The sequence below is a fragment of the Macrosteles quadrilineatus genome, unplaced genomic scaffold (assembly GCF_028750875.1).
Source record: "Macrosteles quadrilineatus isolate MER2022 unplaced genomic scaffold, UCM_ALF_1.0 Scaffold_8__2_contigs__length_117827958, whole genome shotgun sequence".
NCBI classification, from domain to species: Eukaryota; Metazoa; Arthropoda; class Insecta; order Hemiptera; family Cicadellidae; genus Macrosteles; species Macrosteles quadrilineatus.
In genome coordinates, this window is record NW_026542601.1 from 97,005,708 (window position 1) to 97,029,807 (window position 24,100).

General features: G+C 35.2%; 1 protein-coding gene across 2 annotated transcripts in view; it reads left to right on the top strand.

Annotated features, from left to right (window-relative positions):
* The window catches only part of LOC128999460 (LIM domain transcription factor LMO4-A-like), a 335,278-nt gene that overhangs the window by 32,078 nt on the left and 279,100 nt on the right, over nucleotides 1-24,100 (top strand). The window contains exon 1 of one of the 2 annotated variants that reach the window (XM_054425998.1): nucleotides 890-932. The exons of the other annotated variant lie outside the window; for it this stretch is intronic. The gene's annotated coding sequence lies outside the window, so the exon portion shown is untranslated. Of the gene's footprint in view, nucleotides 1-889; nucleotides 933-24,100 lie in introns of those variants that run through there. 2 annotated transcript variants of the gene reach the window in all.

The window sequence follows — 24,100 nt, forward strand, 5'->3', positions numbered from 1 at the left end:
CCTCATAGGTACTGTATTTCCAAATCTTATTTTCCCCAGGGAACGGCAGAACGATTCAATAGAACGTTCCCGCCACTAGTTCCTCATAGGTATTTCCATCTATAATCTTATTTTCCCCAAGGAACGTCACAACGATTCAATAGAACGTTCCCGCTACTAGTTCCTCATAGGTATTTCCATCTATAATCTAATTTTCCCCAAGGAACGGCACAACGATGCAATAGAACGTCACCACAACTAGTTCCCTTAAGGTTTTTCTGTTTACAGCTTGTTTTGATCAGTTTGCAACGATCTCGCTCTTCAGACAAACTTCAATATCCCCCCTCCCCTCCACCCCCCTACCCACAAACCCCTACACTGCACCGACTATCCCTTTTAACACTGATTGCTTCAGATTTTATTGCAGTGTTTTCTGTTTTACTTAAGCTCTGATTAGTTTTTAATAACTTTCCAATGGTAATTGAGTTTGATTCTGAAATCGTTTGGAAAGCGAATTTATGGATATTGATTCTGCGAAGTGTATTTCAGGAGTTATAGTGTAATTCTTTTAATACATTTTCTGTAGTTGTTTGTGGTAAACGTATAATAGATATTTTGATGTATTTTTGATATAAAAAGTGCTATATTACAAACACTTCAGTTTTCTCACTTGGTAAAATTCAAAGTTATGTAGAATTACCAAAGTTATGGAAAATTACATGCGTAAACTATTGAAATATTCCTTTACACTAGAATAAAGAAAATTTACAGCACAACATTCTTTGTATTTTGAATGCTTGCCGTATACACGTGTGTTTGTACAAGTGCGATTCTATGAATACGTTTCATTTTTACCGTTTCAAACATCGTTAAACACTTAAACACTTGTTGCACATTTTTGACAGTTCGCGTCTATAACCGCAAACGAGAAGAGGTGGTCTTCAACAGTCTAGGTAAGCAACAGCCTATATTAGTTACTGTACTTTCCTTTTTTGGAGTTAATACCCAAGCGTCCCGCTTATCTGAACAACCTGAGAGATTATGTTACACTCTTGGATGGCTAAAAATCAAGAAGCTGTTGCCTAGTAGTTTGTTTGCACTGCTCCAAACGCCTGATTTTTCCGCCTCGACGTAGGCCTATATACTGTTGTCGAATTTTAAAAATGAAAGCAATTTGAAAATGAATGAAAAAAATTTTGAAACTCCCGTACTACGCGAATTTACAATGATTCGAACGTTCAGTCTAAGTAACGACCAGCGTATTTACGAAAGTGTTGTCGTCGCCCCAGCGTATTTACAAAAGTGTTGTCTAAGTAACGCCCCAGCGTATTTACGAAAGTGTTGTCTAAGTAATGCCCCGGCGTATTTACAAAAGTGTTGTCTAAGTAACGCTTCAGCGTATTTACGAAAGTGTTGTCTAAGTAACGCATCAGCGTATTTACGAAAGTGTTGTCTAAGTAATGCCCCGGCGTATTTACAAAAGTGTTGTCTAAGTAACGCTTCAGCGTATTTACGAAAGTGTTGTCTAAGTAACGCCCCAGCGTATTTAAGAAAGTGTTGTCTAAGTAACGCCTCAGCGTATTTACGAAAGTGTTGTCTAAGTAACGCCGCAGCGTATTTACGAAAGTCTTGTCTAAGTAACGCCTCAGTGTATTTATGAAAGTTTTGTCTAAGTAACGCCCCAGCGTATTTACGAAAGTGTTGTCTAAGTAACGCCCCAGCGTATTTACGAAAGTGCTGTTTAAGTAACGCATCAGCGTATTTAAGAAAGTGTTGTCTAAGTAACGCCTCAGCGTATTTAAGAAAGTGTTGTCTAAGTAACGCCCCAGCGTATTTACGAAAGTGTTTTCTAAGTAACGACCCAGCGTATTTACGAAAGTGTTGTCTAAGTAACGCCCCAGCGTATTTACGAAAGTGTTGTCTAAGTAACGCCCCAGCGTATTTACGAAAGTGTTGTCTAAGTAACGCATCAGCGTATTTACGAAAGTGTTGTCTAAGTATCGCCTCAGCGTATTTTAGAAAGTGTTGTCTAAGTAACGTCCCAGCGTATTTACGAATGTGTTGTCTAAGTAACGCCCCAGCGTATTTACGAAAGTGTTGTCTAAGTAATGCCTTAGCGTATTTACGAAAGTGTTGTCTAAGTAACGCCCCAGCGTATTTACGAAAATGTTGTCTAAGTAACGCCTCAGCGTATTTACGAAAGTGTTGTCTAAGTAACGCCCCAGCGTATTTACGAAAGTCTAAGTAACGCCTCAGCGTATTTACGAATGTCGCAATCGCTTCACAACATTCCCGACGCCGCCGAAGCAGACCTGAAGGAATTTTCTGGTTTTCTTTTACCTTTTCGCCCCGCATTATGGTCTTTTTGCACCTCTTCTATTTGTGTCTCATAAATGATTCCCGGTCGAACGTCAATTAATACTTCTTGCTCGTGTTTTTACAACTCGCCTGTCATGAATTATTCGCCTCCGAATCACAGATTTGGCGTTCGACAGTGATTAGGGCTTGGGAGTTGTGGTGCTGCTTAAATTTCTCGCTTTGAAATTTTGAAGTTGTTGAAAATTTGTAACTCTTTGTTGTTAGTTTATTGGCGGCAAATAATTAGTTTTAGTTGGGTTCCATTTGTTTGGATTCTTCTAATTATAATTCACTGATTCAGAAATGTACTCCACAAGAGGTGTATAGTGTCCTAAAAGTGAGTTTGGTTGAGAGGATTATAGTAACGTTTATTTTGTATTTTGATGTAAATATTTGACACATTTTTTACTCTTGCTTGAATGGTACGTAACAGAACTACTTCTAAGAAACTCTACGTTAACGACAAGTTACCTTTGAATGTATATCGAGTTACACATCCCCATTATATAGACCAACTGAGGCAATTTATTTTAACAAAATACAATATTTATCATCCACTCACAGCAGGAGCTACTGTAAATATGTTTTCCTATTAGTTGTTCACACTGATCGTTTTTACTGTATACGAAAGATTCTAAATAACTGAAATAATAAGCATTTGACTGACAGCTGCATAATGTCGGAGATTAAATTTACAACACTGTTTTTTTTTTTTTTTATTGTATAAAAACTTAAATACAGTACTGGAAAAGGATGTATGTTTCTAACCATAATCAATAAATCACAATTTCATTTGATATTGTCAATTTAACGCTTTATCGTGGAGGATAATCATATTTTTGCAATAACTGTTAGAGCGTTTTGTTATTGATTCTCAGGAAACAAATCAAGAGGTATACAAGTTTTTATATTATTCATGAATCATCGGCTGTACAGTCAAAATATCGCCAAGAGTCCAAAATTAACTTCATTTCTTTGCATCAGTGTTACACCATTCCCTAACCAAACTATCCACGGAAACCCTTAAACATTAAAACACAATTAAAGTAAACAATCGTGGCGACAACCCTCCAAAAAACCGTTTAACAATGGTCAAAACGACTATGAAAACCGACAAAAGGTGGAAGCCGCAAACATTTCCATTTGTCTGGATAAAAGTCCAAACAATAACGATCGAAATCTGATTTGCCTTTGAAAGGAGATTGAAAATTCAAAGTTAATTCGGTATAAGTGGGACAAAGGAATGGCGTAGTGTTGATCATGTCGAGAAGACCGGCAATCAGCAATTAGAGTGATCAGGGGTGGTTTGGGAGGGGGGGGTAATCATATCGTCCACCAATCAGCGGGGGTGATTCCATTCATTCGTTACTTCTGCTGCTGATAAGTTAAGGGATGATGTATAGAGCGAATCATTGACTTGATATCTTGATAACTTACTGAACCAAGAGTGTCGGATTACCGGAATTAATTAAATTTAATTTAAGAAAAGTAAACTGACGAATCTTACTCCGCACTCTTTTGATCGTTGGCATTTTAATTTACTAGTTTAAGCATTATTACGAATATTGAATTCAAATAACTATTTGATTTAGCTTATATAGGTACAACGAAAGGCCTGTATATTTTTAATTAAGCTCGTGGTAAAACAATGATCAACTCAATAAGGCCTATCTCTATTACAATTTTCAACCATTAAATGACCATGTATATTAAACCATTTTCTGTAAAATGGTTAAATTTTTAACCATTTGTACAGCAATTTGGATAGCATGACACTAAGCTATAATCCAAGAACCAAAACTTACCAACCAAGATCGAAATGTTCTCATTTATACTTGTTCAAGAAAAATATAACCAATATCAGTTACTGCTGAACTAATTTAGTTCTGTGGTCGTTAATACTCGGATAATGAAAGGAATTTATTTGAACGCATTGCTCAGTTACTTACATTCCTTGTTCAATTGGTTTGAATTTAATTTAACTGTTTAAATTTCCATTTTGAGCCTTACTAAAAAGTTGAAGAAAAACTACCAAACATAATAGAATAAAAAATAAATAATGTTTCTTTCCTTTACACAATATTAACTAGAGTTACTTAGGAATTTTTACCTTCCTTCTCATTTAAAATTTTTACTGCTCTAGCATTGTGCGATTTCTAACGTAACGGGTTTTTACAGTGTATGGTTAATTTCCGTAAAAACGTATTTTTAATATAGAGAATGTGTTAAAAACAATTTCATTTAAAATAATTTAATTCAAATAGTACCCAAAAATGTGTAAACGATATGGCATGTTCTAAGGAGTGTGTCTGAGGGGGTGAGTTTTAAAACATAATTTATTTGAACAATTAATTAATTAGCAAGTATCCATAACGATCTCCAATGGACCAAACAAGATGAGTTTCTTTGATCTGTTAATGACTTCGGTACTGGGAAGTTTATATTTATATCTTGGCTAAATGTATGCGTTGCCGTAAGTAAATCGGCTACAATAACGCACGAATAAAACTGATTTTCAGTTAGGCCTATCTCTAATTTTTTGCAAATGGTTTAACAGTTTAACTCTTTTTTACTGAAATGTCAACACATTAGGTTATGACATGACAAACTCAAGTGCAACTTAATATAAGGTAAAAAGTGACTTTTAAATAGTCTCTAATATATTCACTCCTCATTATTTAGAACTATACATATTACTGCATATTTACAGTCCTAGTCGAGGTTTTAGCCAGTGTCGGAGGAAAAATAAAGGTACAGATAATTGATCCTGCTTGAGCGTAACAAAAATACTGATTCATGTCAAATGCGCGAACTGTTTAACCAAGACTAGAGAGGACATCTCATTGTGAACCACAGAATTATCGCAGTGAAAAAGTGAAAAAAATATAACTTTAAACTGCAGCACTATCCGTAGCTGATTTAACTAAGCTATGTAAAACGTTTTCCAATAATGTTAATTTTTTCTTCTGTATAGGATTTACTTCTAAAAAAATCTTTTAACATCTACATTAGTCTACGTGCGATGCACGGGTAAAGGTTCTTCTAGTAAATCAAATACAAATTATACACTTTATACAAAAATAACAAAGAATGGCTTTAGGAAATCCTGCTATTACTATTTCAAAGATCACTATCAAGTGTTTAAAAGTGCCATTAGATATTTATAATTTGTTTGCTCGGTAATCCCCAGATTGGTGCTCTAATACACTGCCAGATTGATTAAGTGGTACAAGAGGAGTACTACTATTGGTAAGGCAGTGTCAACAGTAGCACCTACCTTATCGATGTGTACTCAACGATAGGTGTTATCTACAAGTGCTTATCAGCTGGTTGTCGATCTTGTTCCAGGCAATTAAACAAACTACTTGTGTTGCTCTCGTGTAATCTTGTAGTTTTCGTGTTTTTACGATGATTTTATTACGAATTCGTTAACACATTTTATTCTTATTAGATTTTTGGTGGATTTTTTGACGCCAGTGACTTTTTTATGTTATTTGTAAAGATAGATCAAAATTGAAGAAGGAAATTTCGCAGTAAGCTTGCAACGCATTCGCCAATGGTGCAAACGCTATTTTCAACCTTTTGAACACTCTAAGCAGATAAAATATTGTTGCGAGAAAACTGTCTACACAATATAAACTTTACGTACAAAAAACAATACAATACGACTGTATTCTGCATAAATTTTAAATTCTCTTCCATATTGCTTATTTTTCTTTGTATTATTACTCTTTACCCTCCCTTATTCCCTTTTACTTTTATTTTAATTTATATTTTCTACTCTATTCAACCTTCTACCCGCTTAACAAAACAAATTTTCATTGTGAACTAAATGTTTTGGGTACCGGTAACTAATTGTTAGTTTTCTTTTCTGAACAGTATCAAATAACCACAATCTAAGTCACACAGTCTCAAATCATTTCTTCAATTGTTTCTTCTCCTTTTTCAACTATCTAATCTCAGCTATCCTCTCCATCAGTTAAATCAAATATTATTTGTTGTAATCAGACTTGATCCCGGTCCAATAAATGTGGGATAATCGAAGTCAACTACTATCATCCAACAAATTCAAATGACTGCATGGAGGCAGATCGGTCAGTTAACAGTATTTTGATTTAGTTTGGCGCCAAACGTTTGTCGTTGACACTTATTTGCGCGCGGCGGATCTATCATTATTGGTCATGATACAGTTTATTCGGTCAATTTGCTCCTTTTATCTGCCAGTTAAATGTTTACCGACGATATATGGACGCGTGTGTGTACATTTTGAAGGGATATGGTTTCTGTTTTGAATTGAAATTTTTTATAGAGGTTTGGTTTATAAATGATTTTTTTAAATTATGTTAAGTATAAATGTCCATATTTATTTTACCGATAAAATCACGCATATGGTATAGCCTGTAAACATTTACAAAAATATGTTTAAAATTGTTTAAAATTTAAATGAAAATTTATTTGTTTTATAAATTTATTCGTTAGTATTTTTAAATTCGTTAATAAGCACTTTAAAGCTTGATTTTAACTGAAAATTTTATATTTTACAATCTTTGTATAGTGCCAAGGATCTTCATCTGTATACATCTTTAACAAATTTAAATATTTGAAATATAATAATAATATTCATGTATGAAAAATCAGAACGATAAAGAAATTGGTATATGAAGTTCTAAAAAGGGCGGAAACTTACAAATCATTAAGTTTGAGGAAACCCTGAATTTTCATACCTATAAATAATCAACTAAACAATCTTTTTGCTAATGCATTTAAAAACAAATTAATATTAAGTCAAAATTAAAATATGTAATAAAAGATTTTTTTTAGGAATTCCCAACCTATACCAATAATTTGTCCTGACTATTTTCTAATTTTAAATATTTTATGTATTTTTCTTAGTTTCCTTTGCTATAACTAATTTAAATAATATAATATCGTTGATATAATCATTGCCTCTTTGACGAATGCAACAAAAATATAACATAACCATTTGAGTATTTACATTTTATTTTATTAAATTCTGTATATTCATGCTTTTATTTCAGATTTAAATAAACAGATAAAAAAAGAGATACGATGTTTGAAAAGTGGGACTGTATGTACTAAAAACAAGCTCGGAACGGAATATCATTGCTAGAAATGCCATGATTGCTTAGAAAAGACAGTGAACGAGTCTGAGACTGGACCGATGCCAGCGGACTAGTTATGTCGCGACGGACTAATAATGTGTTCTATGCAAAATATACGCTATGTATATTCTATTGCGTCGGTGTATACTTATATAATAGCCTGAGATGTGGAAGTCCTGTATATTTACGACTACATTGTTGATAGTTTTCGTTTTTAAATATATCTGTATCTGGTCACTAAACGTTGATGCTTGGTGAATTATAGTGTGAATACAGTGTTTGTTTATTTACATGATGGCCTGAGTAGATGTGAAAGTGTTTGTGTATTTTAGCTCAAACAGTGTTAAATGTCCTCACATGGAATATCTCAAATAAGTGCATAGGCTGTACATATAATACAAATAAATCTTGTCACTAAACGTATGTGTTATACATACATGTGTGATGGTGTATAGTGTAAGGTTCGGTGAAGAAATTGTCATAGAGAGGCATGAAAAATATGTATCAAAAATGTTTTTATTTACTCACAATAATTTAAATATTATGTTCAATTATTAATTTACTCACTTTACTCACTTTACTTTAAGTGATTTTCAATTATATTACAAAAATTATATCAATTCTGAATGTTTGTATCAAAACATTTATATATTAAAGTTCTGATCTGCGTTGCATAGCATGTGTTGGTTCGGGTATAATAAAATACATCTTCCAACTATTTTCTGTATACAATTACACCTCCACCCATTATTAAACATTTACAAGACGGTAGATATAAATGAAAGGTGCTACAATGGCGATTTTTTGTCTACAATTACCTAATTGGAGAAATACCAATTAGATAAATGGAGAAAAAAAAACTCTACGCAAAAATTTTATGTATATTTTTTCCAGAAAAAGTGATAGATAGGTAACATACCGCTTACTATTGATAAAATGTACATTCTTTCCTGCTTGGAAAACTGTATTGCTTTTAAAGAATTACCAAGTAAAGAACTGAAAATAAATTTAATTAGTGGTTAAAAGCGTATTAAGAAAGTATAACAAATCACAATACAGTATAAATTCTGAGAACTTAAAATATAAATTCTCTGCACAAAGAAAGGCTATTCGGGATGTTGAGACTGACTAAAAAACACTAAACTACTCGTATCTTACACTTCTTAATTTATTTCACCTCATAGGTATGTTTAAGAGTTTAATATTTCAAAATCGCCAATAATATGATACAGTAATAGTAATAACTAAGCTGCAGTAAGATACACTACGCCGCTGCAGATCGCACCACAGAAACCTCACAACCCGATGTATGCTGCTACGTCAGTCCGGGAAATTTAATTTCTTAAAGTGCTGCATGTGATTTATCGCTTGGCGCTTAAGTGTTATAGATCCACAAGCTTCTGGTACAAATGGTGCCAGAACTAAGTGCAAGAACATCTGCAGCAAACCTACATGCTCGGAGATTGGCAATACGTATAGTTAACGTCGGAACACTCAAAATACGGTAGTCTCGTTGTGGCTATTTTCTCCGTGGAATAACTAAATTCGTACTTCTATGTGACTTACAATGCAAAACATATAAAGTAAGACATTATATAATTAAAGGTTTATGTGTAGTAAAGTAAAACAATTTACTTTTTGATACTGAAGTTGACATTCATTTGTCCTTGGTTTCTTCCTACTTATGCAATTGTTTAACGTGTTACAATGTCTAGGCTCCAAGGACTATTAAAAGAGAACCTAGTTGATTGATCCAATCACAGAATGCGCTACTGTCTACAATTCTATTTCCTGCCTTACTTTTTGTCACAGAGGTACTCTATATGGCCTAAAAGATGCCTTTGTTCACATCAAGCCCTCCTATCAGTTTTACTTGGTTAAAAGGTCCGTATATTCGACAACAATCTGTAATTTACTTCAGCGCAATTTTGGATAACTGGTGATTAATTTAACATGATGTAATGTATAGTTATATAACTCAAAGGTTAAATATATCCAACTGGTTACTAGTGAATGTTATAAAACAAGCACACGATAGTATGGACTGTAGATTATAGATTACAGAGTGTAAAGCGCAGCCTGGATGCATTACAATGGTTATATCTGTCCTGTCATTTGTCACATTCAATATGCCCAGATGATTACGGTAATTGAGGAGAACCCATCATGCAGCTATATTGCTACTGTGGCAACGCATAAGCCTCGTTACTGATTGTAGGCTGCTCAGCTGTTAAGCTGATAATTGATCAGATGAAAAATACTTTTGGTTTTACCGAAACTAGCTGTTACCCACGGGCTTCACCCCGTTTGACATCATAAGTATTAATAAAAATATTGATTGGTTAAGTTAACCTGAAATAAACAAAATACAGTAAAAAAACAAATAATCACACCTGATTTTAATAAGGCAATAAATTCAAAGAATAACAAACAAATAAGTACAGCTGAGGTATTTTTAACATTAGGTATATGAAAAGTTCCCTTTAGAAAGGAATTACGACCTTAAAGGGCAATTTAAGAAATAATGGATAATTTTGCGCAAGGTTTCTCGTCATGACGAACATTTTAAGTATATGGTTTATGGGGGTGTGACTTGTAGTTTTCTCAAAAGTTCATGGGTACTTTTAGCTTTATATATAGATTCCGGAACTAGTAATTTATAGTATAACTAGTTAAAATAAACTCACAAGATAATTTTACAACACACAATTTTACACTTCCAAGAGTAATTGTTGTCCTTCTGTCTTTGTAATTGTATATCCACAACTGTGTCTCCGTTTTGTGTATAAAACAATTTGGTCACGAACGGTTTTGTAATGTAAAGTACTAAACCACTGCTACCAAGCTAAACGATCTGATATAATTTATTTCTAGTATTCCTCTTTTATATTCTTCAATCTTAAAAATCTACTTTACATATTCTCTCGCATTAACTATATCTCCATTTTTCTTGTATCCTATTTGTATTTTATTCAAATTTGTATCGCCATTCCCTTCTCCTCCCCCTTAATGCTTTTCTGTTTGCCTTCCCCGCTTAAATCCCCCCATGCTTATTACCATTCATTATATATACCTTCCTTATTCATTGTATATATCTATTTCCCTATATTCTATATTCCCACCAATCTACATTAATTTGTTCTATTTTTCATTCTCTAATCCCATTTTTATTCCTTCCTCCTATGCCTTCTAGTCCATTTTCTTGTTATATTCCCTTCTCCATGTGCCCACATTATACTTTATATGTTTATTGATTATGATCAATTTTCCTTGTATGATTAATTAACCTTCTTCGTCAATTCTCCTACATTCCCCTTTTGCATCCATTTGCCTTCTTTGTTCTCCGTTCCTACCCATATTCCTCCCTTCTATTTTGGTCTATTCTTGATCCTTCAAGCGATATTTTATTTTATTCATTCTAATAATTCTAATAGTTCTAATGTCCGATTCTCCATCTTCTATTCTTCTCCATTCTCCACTCTCCAGCTTCACATGTTCTAGAGCGCAGCTGCAGCTGGTAGCACTTGATCAATGTCCGACAGCTCTCTTTATACCGGGGTTAATTACCTTATTAATTCATCCAGCTGATAAGTGAGGGTTAATTAATTAATTACTGGACAAGATGGCATCTATTGAGCGAGTGTGTGGCCAGCCGCCTTCACTGCATCAGCTACGCTAATAAGACTTTCACCATTTTGGAAATTTTATAATTTTCCATTCCACAAATTAAAACTTTTGCTTTCGAAAGATGAGGTTTCACCGATGTAGGACACAATTTTGGGACCTTTCCACTCAGCATTTTTTAGTCCGTGACGAATGATAATCAAGATTAAACTTAGGCTCAAGTCGAGAGCTTATAATTCTTTTTCAAACCTAGTTCTTATAATTAGTTTTATTAAGCATGGTAAGTAGTTTCCATCATCGCTTTAGTTTATGTTATTCACAGTCTGTCTTGCTACTGACTCACAATGGAGTAGGTGTGAAGGATTATCCTCTAATTTACCTATGTTGTAAAATCCGTCAAAATCCCTCAACAACCCAGAATTGGACTCCTACTAATCACACTTGAAACATTCGCGACCTGCAGAACTCACTCAGAATCTTTTCATCAAAGTTGGAGGTTAGGAACTTGGCACTTTTGGCGATCGCCTTAGAGCGAGATGGAGTGCGAGAGAGAAAGAGATACGTTCTAGACAGATTAGACGAGAGGCACCTCACCTCGATAAGTAATAATCGAAATGGAGTGGCTCTGTGTGACGTGACGTACAATCTACTAATGCTGTTGTTCCATTTAGTTAATTGCACACTTCACTAATCATACTTTCCTTCTCTCTCTTTCCACCCCCCCCCCTCTCTGTCTCCCTCTCTTGCTAATTACTTGTCCCGCTCCCCACTCTTATCCGACAATGTAATGTTGATCAATACGCTTCGTTCTAAGTGTATTTTCTCAATCTCGATGATAATCGGTTTCGATTGAGTTGGACGAATGTGAAGTATGTAATGGTAAAATATCGATTAAAGTTTTCATAAGTGGTAATTGGTCATCTGGAATCAATAAAAAATGTTTTGTTGTTTATACTTCAACACTGTGTATATGAATATTTCCAATTAAAAATCAAACACTTTTCAATGTTGGAGACTGTAAAGATTGAACACTTAACTTAATGTTTTTATTTCAGTCGTATTGATCTATAGATGACCAGTTTGATATGTATAAAAATCTGAACTGACATTAAAAAAAATTCACATTTTCTATTTGCCCAGTCCTACATAATCCATTCAAACCAAAAGTAGTTACGAAATGTAGCCAAAACAAACATACAATTAATTCTAAGAAAAGACTAAGAAAAAGTAGTTCAACACCCCAAAGAATGTTCAAAATAAAAATAAGCATGCCTTATACGATGGTCTAAAATGTTTACTGCAGCATTATAGCAGCCAGCAGACGTATTCCCCTTTTACTATATAATCGTTTAGTATCTGATGTAGTTAAAGAAGTGTACCTATTCTTCTCTCTATTCCCAGATTCAGGTGCAGCTGTATCAGTTTACCACATTGCCCTTCTCTCTATGAACACTTATAGATGAAGCTCTAGTAGTTTACCGTCATCTCCTTCTTTCTATTCTCAGATGCAGAAGTAGTTATAACAATGTACCTATTCTTCTTCTCTCTATTCCCAGATTCAAGTGCAGCTTCAGTTGTCAGGGAAAATGATGTACCAGCTTTGTTCAGTTTACCGCATTCTCCTTCTATTTTCCCAGATACTTATACAACTTTTGCACTTTACCATATTCTCCTTCTCTATTCCTAGATGCAGATGCAACCCCCCCCCACAAAACTGTTTTCGAAAGTGTCATCATTTCTGGCGTCTCGCTTCACCCTTAACGCATAATGAGCCATGCTTTCTCCCGCCATTTTTCATCCTAACCTGTTGACCAACTTTGCCGGCTGTCGGAGAAGGTTTCCCCGATAGAAACTCGCAGCTGAATTCCTTGTTTGTGGATGTTGCAAAATCATATGTCAAGGATGATGATTTGATTAGCAATATTAACACTACGTCATGAATTTATGTAAGTCAAATTCATCCACATGTTTTGTAAACGTGTCATGATAACTTTAACTCAAGTGGAATCAAATACAATATCGCCTTATCAACTCAGTAATTCAATGTGATAGGTAATCTCCATGCTGATTTTTATGAAATTCTACTGTCACTAGTAATCAAGCGAAAGAAAGGAGATGAGAATTGGAATTTACTTGTCTGCCATGAATTGTGCTGTGCATATTTGCATTTCTTGCTATGTGCATCTTTCAGAGAAATGTCTAATATAGGAAAAGGGGGTATTGCATTGATAGCAAACATCTAATATTTTTAGGCCTACATATAAGTTCACTGTGATTAAACTTGGTGTTGGTCACTCACTCTACTTCACACTTCTTCCAAACTCGTTTGTTATGTCCTGATTCGCCCTGACAACTACTGCAATATAACTACTGTAATTATTTACTTAATCTGAGGGGATTTGTATTGCTCAGCGAGTATTTCTGCGGTTTATCCGAACCATTTCACCGGTCTCCCGTTCAACCGGACAGCCTGAGATCATTAGGAAGACGTATGATCATTCGCCCCCGCGATGAATGAACGAATGAATGAGCGGATGATGATATAAGTGGCGCATCGGCCGAGCCACAATGGTCTGCGGAAATGGACATTCTGGTAGGACCATTAACGTGTTATGGTCGGCGACTTTGGTTATTTCATTCATTACCTAGGTATGAATGGGCCAGGTGGTGGATTCGACATGGACCAGCCAGGTTAGTCGGAGTTGTAACGATAGCACGGTGGTGGAAGAGCCTAATTGAAATTCATAATTTCAAAAGAGACATTGTTCTACGGAAAAAAATTCTTTCGGAAAAATAGATTTTGAATACTAATCACAAATTTCCAAACCTCCTTAAAGATGGTATCTTTCAAAATTAACATTTAACATGTTTACCATGTTATTTATCTAACTTAAATAGGAAATAATGTGTTTATATGAGACAATAAAATACCCCACAGCAGCAAACCTGCAGACTAAGCAGGTGATTAACAATGCAGACATTTCAAGAGTGGGCAAATTACATGTTTACCTGTCTTTTGTTTTCAAAAATGTCCTCAGAATGATTTTCTACAGAAGATAACGATTTTTGCCAGGATCTTTTTCCTATGATTGTTCATCGTTACACATCACAATATTGTGAATTAATCAATAAATAAGCTAACGTATTTTGCAAACTTGTATCTGAAAACACAATCACTTGATGACAAAGAAAGGTGATGGTGAAGCACAGGGGATTATCTATAGAGAGGTGAAGTCATCAGATGATTGGAGAATTTCAAATGAGCTCCACATTTAGGATACGTTGTAGGTGAGAGACTTTGGTAGGCCTACTGCTAAAATACTTTGTGGTATAAGGTTTGGCGATTCCAATAGACAATCGTATAAGTAAAACAACGTATCCGGCAAGGTTTTAAGTTTTTGTAACAATGACATTTAGTTGTATTTTTGAACTTAAAATGACTCTCAGTTTTATAGTTTTGAAATCAAACCTCCGCCAATTGTCAACATGACTTTATTTAAACGGGAAATATCTTTTTAATTATTCTTGTAACAAAAAAAACGGGGGTTAGTTTCACTTACTGTAACGAAATATGATTAACTTTGTTGTGGATGGTTAGACTACCCAAACGGATTTTAGCAGAACAAATAATAACCTTAGTTATAATTTTTAAAATGGACTTCGTTGTATAAATGTTCCGAAAAACGCTTCTACTGGACTAAGCTAAATGTACCGAACTTGCAAATAAATTCACAGAAAATTATAAAAGCGAAAATAACACAATTTAATTTGGAACAAATCTTCAATAACGTCAATTGCACCACTTTAAAAACTTTTTAAAACACTTATCCACGTAAACCACATACGTATGCAGAACATCTGAAAGCATTTAGCCAATAACAATTCCTCGTCCTTCAGTGACCCATCAATAGATCGGTCAGTGGTGGATGAATGAGGTTGATGGACGGTCCATTGAGTCAGGATAGCCCAGGTGTTGGATTAGACACGCAGGACAATGGTGGCAAAAACACCTGGAGTATCCTGGAATGTCCTGCGGGAAACTGAGGTCCTGCCTGGGAATGTAGGGAACCAGGATAAGTGTGCGAAACTCCTGGAGATGGGTTGGTTGCATGGAGAAAACAGTCTGTATCTCTTAAAGGTGTTAAACTTATTTTAGTATTGTGTGCTTGGTGTAAATCATAATTAAGGGTTATCAACGTTTTGAAACATTTGGTAGTTTTGAATTCGTCATCTCTATATTTCGTGCTATTAATTATCACAATATTTTTTTTTTTAAACTGGCCCGTCCGCGTCCACTTTGTTTGATAATCAAATAAAAATCTAAAACAAAACATTTTCCAATCACAACTTCTAAGACAAGGCTTAATTATGGTTCTGTAGCGATGTGTAGTGAATATTTAATTTGACAAAGCTTTAAAAGGTTAACGTTACGGATTTCTACTTAATTTTCTACTTTAGCCTACTTGTTTTTTTTAACCCGTATCGTTATATTAATTATGGTGGCCGTATTTCAGAGTCAAAATATTACAATTTCACAGCTTCTTGAACTCTTGAAGTTTATAGGCCTACAAACAGCACTTTTTGCTAGTGTTTTCCTGTTAGTGTTCATGAGGATTTGGTCTCTAGAAAAAATGTTTTTAACTGAAAACAGCAGAAACCACATAATTTTACGTAGTAACCCCTAACTAACGTCATCATACATTTTCAAACTAAATAAGCCCCCTTAATATAATCTATAATCTACAATCATACAAACTCTAACTTTTACAACACCTTATCGATGCAATAATCTATCTCATGTCTTTGGTTACGAAGAAAAAACTTAAATTCGCTTAATGGTCCGTAACCAATACCGTCACATATCTTGTTCACTATACGATTATCTTATCAACGCTAACTCATCTTGATTCTGTCTTTATAACTATTGAACCAGGAGTCTGGCTGATTACCGCATATCAGGAGCGTTGCGATGTACGAGAGAAGTAAATAGCAATTGTTTGTCTGTACTCGTCTCTCTCCCTCTCTCTCTCCCTATCTCTTCCTCTTCACTCTATTGATTTGACTGTTCTAGTTTTGTATAATTGGATACATTTTCGTCATAACACTCCTCTCCGCAATTTGCGTTCGTTCAGAAAGTTACTGGTTACGTTTAATTTTCGACAGTGCAACTTTGATATGAATAGTATACGTACGTGTGGTTAAATGGATGTTAATTATTTGTCGTGTTACGCATTGAGTATATATAACGAGAGTGAATAGAGTAAATATTGACGATGTTAAATGTTATATTTGTCACCAATTTCCAATCAATTGCCTTTTTGTTACAGGTTGGTGTTGATGCAGTATAGAGTAGAATCCCAACCTGCAAAAGTGGTATGTTCATACGTCATTTATACAGTGAACGTTGTAAACCTCTTTATTATTATTTAATAATTTAATTCATATTTAATGTATCCTTTCTGCAGCTTTGTGTAGTTTATGCAAAATTATCTGCACATATTACATTTTTAAAACATTCTTTAAACCCAAGGAGACAATTTTTCGAAGATATGAGTGATGAAAATATGTTCCACTTTAAATAATGTTTCGTGAATCTTTAAACAACAATGTGTTAACTTTTGTCTCTTTTCTAGTTTTTTTTTATTTTTTTTTTATTGTGGCTTTTACTGTAAATAAAACTTAGTTCTCTATCGTAGCAACACATTTAACAATAAATTGACAACCAACGTTTTTAAGGGTAGGATAACTAGGAAAATATTATAAAATGGCAAATCACTCGCGTAATTTTTCAACCTTTCTCCCATGAACATCTTTTCACAAGTGGAAGAAGCAATATACAGCTGATATTCTGATCCTTGACTCGGACTATATGATCGGCAGGCGTCCAAATCAGATTGTTCGGAGAAGACTAAACCAACCCGCGTAATTCTACAACCCATTTCCCACCAAAAATCTTCCTATGGTTACAAACAGCTGATAGTTTGACCCTTGACTCGGACCAGTTGATCTGTGGGCGTTCAATTTGGAGTGGCTCACGCCGCTGACTGAGACTGACTGAAGATTTCTCATTTTCTCATTACCCCGGTGTAGATAGCGACTCGCCCATTACCTAGCAATTACTGAAGATCTGATGAACGTGTCACTATTTACACGTACACCATGGGAACACTAGATTGATAGAACCGATTGTGGTAGTTATCAGCGATAAAGGTAATAGGGTATTACTTTATTTCTGTCGGGTTGGAAGAGTGCGTGAGAAATAGTGTATGGAATAGTGAGTTGGCGAATAGATACAAAGGGTTGTCATAAAGGTTAAGACGTTGAATAGGATACGTACAAGCGTAAGGAAAATCATTGTAGATGGTTAATGGAAAGTGTCACACTGAAACGTGAAATTTGTGTATCGAAAATTTCACAAACATGGTAGTGTAGGCTACATTACTTGCGTGGTGTCTTCCGATATATATATATATATATATATATATTTATTGAAATTCCTCTCACTACACTACTGGTACCCAATGTCTTGCTTTACTTTCTCAGACTCGTTCGCTAGGTAAGGTACGAAATAACAATATTTAATAAGTCTATGTCAGTTTGAATAGTTACAGTTGAACGTAGCATTGGTCTAAGCAGAGGCTTTACTATAAAAATATCTCGGGTGCTTTGGAAATGCAATGACAAATAGGATCTACTTATAGGATATAGACCTAGATCGTCTTCCTATGTGTATTGAAATTCCTCTCACTACACTACTGGTACCCAATGTCTTGCTTTACTTTCTCAGACTCGTTCGGGAGGTAAGGTACGAAATAGAGAGTAGTGCTATCACTAACAATATTTAATAAGTCTATATCTGTTTGAATAGTTACAGTTGAACCCAGCATTGGTCTAAGCAGAGTCTTTACTATACAAATTTCTCGGGCGCTTTGGAAATTCAATGACAAATAGCATCTACTAAGGATCTAGATCTTGATCGAGAATTGATCTCGCTCTGGTTTAAGCCAGCAACCGTCAGAATCTAAGGTGCGCAATTCACTCTGCTACCCAGACTCTCATCAATACTTCAGCTATCCTTACAACCTCGCATCCTTAGGTGGTGCAAGGTAATGCTACATTTGCGATATCCACCATACTGAAGTCCCGGGGTCTTCAACACTCACCCGCCACAACTCTACCTCAACCTCCGCAGACATCTCACGCATATCGTTATCTCTTATTTGTTTAATTAATCTTGTAATGAATCCGTGTCCGAGTCGTGGGTAGATTTATCCCCGGTATAAATGATTAGTTTCGTGATAAATGCGCGTATTTAGAGACAATTATGATGCACGACCCGACAAAAACTGGCCCTGCGCGCATTCCATGACGTCTGCGCCTGCGCTGCGCTGCGCTTCGCCCACCCAGAGGTCTCCGCTGCGTTATTTATATTCATGCCTGTTTATATTTTCTGCTACCGAACGGATACGGAGCGAGCTGGGTACGTGGAATGCTGTTTGGCGCAAGTGTATAATAGGTTATAATACTGTATTAGATGAATGACCGTTTTAGATAATTTCTTGCCCTTTAACACTACAATATTCCATGTATGTCTTGGTGAAATCAAATTTCTTAGAAAAACAGTATCACTTCGTCCCACTCGCTTTTACAGATGATTAAATAAGCTAATGGAGTAACATTTCGGCCCGACGACCGTCACCCTTTGCATCCTCTGACCTCACATGACGGAGAATCGGTGGAATCTCACCCCCACCAACCCCTTTGTTTACGAGGGAAGACGTTGCAAATTTTAATGTTATTTCTAAGAGTGAGGTCTAAGAGACAACATCATGGAGTTACTAACCTAACCTAACCTAAATCCTCCCAAATAGTTAGTGAAGACCTGTCAAATATTTTGTTGGGACGAAGTGTTACTAGTGGGCAGGTAGAGAGTTGGACCGTAGGCCACATCTGAGGATTTCGGGCCGAAATGTTACTGAGCCGAAGTATTACTTGGTTGGGCCGAAGTGTTACGACACGATCCAAAGTCGGCAGTACAATAGCCAAACGATATTTTGGGCTCGGATGCTACTTCAACAAACTTATCACTGTTGTTCATTCTTGCGTATGACTCAGCCCTTGTTTTTCGTTCCGCAGGCCTTTGCTACTTATGTGGACGGGTAAATTACAGATGAACAAAATCTCATTCTAAAGTTTTCACCCATTAAAGTAACCACAATAACAAATTAAAGGCCAGGTTTAACTATTGACTTTTCTGGATTAACTTTTTGGGGAGGTCTACAACTAATCAGCTATCCAACTATTTAGTGTATACAGTATTATTCTGCAACAATATAATCCTCTGTTTAGTATGAGTAGGTACTGAACAGACAAATAAAGAGACGGATGACTGAATATAAGTGAATCATTATAGCTGATGACTCGTCGATTTACAAAGTAACTGTCAAATCATTGTGAGATATAATTGAATTAACGTTTGATGGCTGGTTACAGCTTGAATAGTTGATAGATTTGATAATTTTTCATAGTTTCTCAGTTAGTTGTGCTGGTTACCAAAAATTAATAATTCTTCGTGAAAATACAAAATTTCGTAAAATCCACACTTATTGATTCTTTTAATAGGAGGTTATTGGAAATCTTTGCTGAGACAATGTAACGGGGAATGGGGAAACGTTTCTATCGAAGCAAAAAGTAGGCAAACTCATCCCTAAACTGGAACGTAACCATTCAATTTGTAAACTAAAGCATGAAAGTATTCGTGATATGATCACATGAAGGGATCAACAATATAAGACAGATTTATCATAGCATCTGACCTTGACATTATAATCGTCATCCACCCTAAGAAAAAGATCTTGTCATCATTACCATTCAAGGTCACAAGAGCTCCCAAGGACCATCCCTGCTCATCTTATGCTTAACTGCAACCTTGCACGCTTTCCACATAAATCACTACACTCACCTGTGGTTTTCCGATAGTTACAGTGAAAATGGAACCTTTGCTTACAAATCTAGACGCAATAGCACTAACAGCAAAATTACCAGCTCAAACCTACAACAATAGTAGGTAATGGACTTTTTTTCTAAAATAATCGATTACTGAAAGAATTGTGTGGGACAACACCATAAACACAGGCTTTGTCTGTACAAATTGCATGGCGAAGGCGAATTTTGATTTTGACGCGCTTCATAGGAGAAAGCGTTGACCCCCGACCTCCTACACATTCTCACACGGTTACAACGAACGGTTCTGGCAGTAAAAAAACCTGCTCCCCCCCCTCCCCCCTCCCTCCCTCGTGACAAAAGCACATGTGACGCCTGTGTGAGATATGTCATGCGTGGTTTGTGGTAAATACAGGGATGACAGCCTGTAGAAGTTTGACCAATGCTGCATACATGTTATGGTGGTTTGGTCAAAATTGTATATTTTTTCTAATATCATTTCAGGCTATAAAGGCTTCCACGTACGGAGTAGTAAAAGTGTTAGCGTAGAATCAAATGTGTTAAGGCTGTTAAACATTGAGGGTTGATTGAGAAAACTAAGTCTTTTCGGAAAACTGTACAAGAAGTAACTGTCCATGCTTCTAGGTTAATTCAACACAGCGCTCTGTAATGATTGGAACAATCTCTATGTATTTTTATAATAATTTTGAGATATAAATGTAATGTAACGAGCTGGTTGTATTTCCTAGACACTAATAATCTATTATTTCTATAATAGCTAGTTCGTTCAGAAGTCTTAAATAAAGTCTTAAATCTTCTTTAAAGTTCCTTATTTGAAGTTGGATTTAGGCTCAGCTATCTTTGATAATGTTATTTGTTCTATGCATGATTACATGACTTAAGAGTTGGCTAGATCAACTTTTTCCTTTCCTAATCGCATACTTTAAAACATTAATCGCCTCAATAGTATGATTTGACTTCTGTTAGTGTTATGAGGTTCGATTTATTTATTTTGAAGCATTCGTTGACCCCCGTTACTATTACCTTTCACAGCCGTATCTCGAAACTTGACCGCGGACGATACTGATCGTGAAGAAATTAATTGTGCTTTATATATGCAAATAGAGAGAGAAGAGGTCAGTCGGGTCAGAACTCTTCACCGGACCAATTATGTTGCTTAGTTGAAGACCTGGCCGCTGTGGAGGGCCAGCGCCACCGTCGCGTCATGAAGTACCTCAATTTTTTTACGGGGTTTGAAAAAGAAAATACAATTAAGTGTTTGTTTGATTGAATTAGGATAACTAATAAAAAATAAGTTAATTAGGATAACGGTGCGTTTACGCTTCGAATCAAATTAAAGCAATCAAAGACGTTAATGTATATCAACTGTTGGTGTTTCGAACAGTTGATATACATTAACGTCTTTGATTGCTTTAATTTGAAATAACTGTGTAAAACGTATAACTGAAGTCCTGATTTATTTATATTTGTTTTGATTGCCATGGTAACAATACCACCCTTTATGTTTTTATGGGTTTTCTTTTAGTAGGACTTTGTCGGTTCATAAAAAGTTCTTCTAGCCCGTGGACCTCTCATTTCTATTTTCTAGCGAGATAAACACACTTTTCACCAGGTCACAACAACGTTTCCACGATGCTTACAGCCATGATTGGGATTGGTGGGAATTGAACTCGTGACTGTAGAACATAAGTCACATGCTGTAACCACCAGACCAGATGTGGGAAAGTAAAAAATGGTTATGCTAAATCATATACAATACAAGGCTAAAAATTTAATAAACATATTAAAAAAACAAACTTAAACCTTAAAAGTGTATGAAAAATTGAATAGAGTGTTACAAAATTAACTTTGCAAATATTGATCTTTTCTAATACTTTTAATTAAAAACTTGTTACTAAAACCAAAGATTACACATTTACACATACAGACAAACACATGATGTACAGAGTTCAATTAACTGTACTTAATTTGAAGACACGAACAGCTGTTCATCACCAAGCGTTTGTCAGTATTGCAAAACATCAGAATTTCAATGAAAGAATGCCGCGCGCTGTACGAAATTAAAACTAAGAGGTCATAAACAGAAACTATCGCCGAAACATTTAATTAAAGTCCACCATTTGCGCGAAACGTTATTTTTGCCGGCCGACAAAAGCTAATACAACGCGTGGCAGAAAACATCTGCACAAAACAATAAAATAGAAGTTCAGGTAAATTAAAACGATTTCATCCAGTCAGCTACATCCTTCCAATTCTGCCAGGATGGAAGAGGGGCGAAGGGAGGGGGAGGGGACCAGATGTTATTTACCACTCCGATAAAGAATGTTTATTAATAAACAAGTGGATATTGCGAACCATCGATCATCGGTATCGATACGATGTATCGAAATAACGATATGATTCTGTGATTAACGGTTTGGCGATGATCGCTCATCCCGTTATCAATTTGGCCAAACAATACAATGGTCAACAACATAGCGCTTCATTAGGTCAAATACTCGCTCGCTATTGGGTAAGGGTCGTTTTTGTGCTTTGTAAATTTTGATTTTTGGTCCAATATTATTGCATTTGGTTGTTCTAGATCTTTAAACCACAGTACGGACTGAAGAGTGATATGCTAGTATTGGAGCACTATGAGTGACAATAATGATAGTTAAGTACATGATGAGATACCAATATTACTCTATGTATTGGTTTTGGTAAACACCTTACAAAAAGGGTTAAAGTTGTAAATGAAACTTCTGAATATTTTTAACATGAGCCAGTGAATAGATTTTAGTCGTTATAGCTTACGATACACTTTTATTAGTTGTCATAAATTCTAAACCAATAGAAGAAGTTAGCTGAAATAAATCCACAAATATAATGTACCTTATTTTATATTCAACATTAACTGTTAAACATGGCAATATTATTATTTATATTAGATTATACAGTTTTATAATTTACTTTCAAGAAGATCAGAAATTAAAAATTCACCCACCACATTACAGGGATAATATTTTACTGGTTATTATACAAAACGCCGCCGTTATCTGATTATGAAAAATGTATAGAATGCCACAATTAACATGCGTAAAGAACAACAGCATCAACCTTAACCTTTTAAAGAATACCGCCATCATTTTAACCTCTTCTGTGGAACACCGCCATCAACTTAACCTAAATAAAGAACGCCATCAACCTTTTGTTATCGCTTTCAATCTACAATAACGTTAAATGTTACGCGAACGACGCTAGAACATCTAATCAGTGTAAATTTATCTATCAGCGATACAACCGAAATTAACGACAAACCATCAAACGACACTATGTTGTATAATCGGTGTCACTATCAGCTGTTATCTGGCCTCCTGTGATGATAAGCGCCGCGTCACGACCCTAGGGTTGTTTATCACAACAATTTGCCACAGAGTCATAAAACTGACAGACTATCACCATACATCAGGACACACATTACAGTTGCATTGTAAGTGATTTGGTTTATTAGTGTATGCAAAACGTATACACAAATACATCATAGCCTACACAAGATATAAATACTCGTAGAGAATATCAGTAGAGACCGTGAGGAAAATGGTTAACTGAGAGCAAACTATCAAATTGAATAAAATTATAATAATATTAATAGGTAGATAACTGAGTGGATATAATGGCCACCTAGTCTTTAAAGGTTGTTAGATCAATCCTTAAAACTTCAGTAGCTTTTTGATCGTTCAAAACTTTACTCGGGTGTCCTTGATCATTAGACTTTTATTTAATGATCCTGGCTTGAACCTGCCGATCTTTGTCAATAATGAGCTATGATTCTTATTCATTCAACATTTATCTATTGTTTATCAGTGTCACATAAATCTAATCAATCCATACAATTTGAAATAAAATTTTTATCAATATGTATTTTTTTATTAATCCTCTACACAACAGAGAAAAAGTAGGCCTTGCCTCCTTATAATTTTAGTCAATAAGTAAACATTTACTTGGTGAATTAAAAAAAAAGTGTACACCCCACCAGCCCTGTCTATGTATTTCTTTGCAATACTTAATCTTGC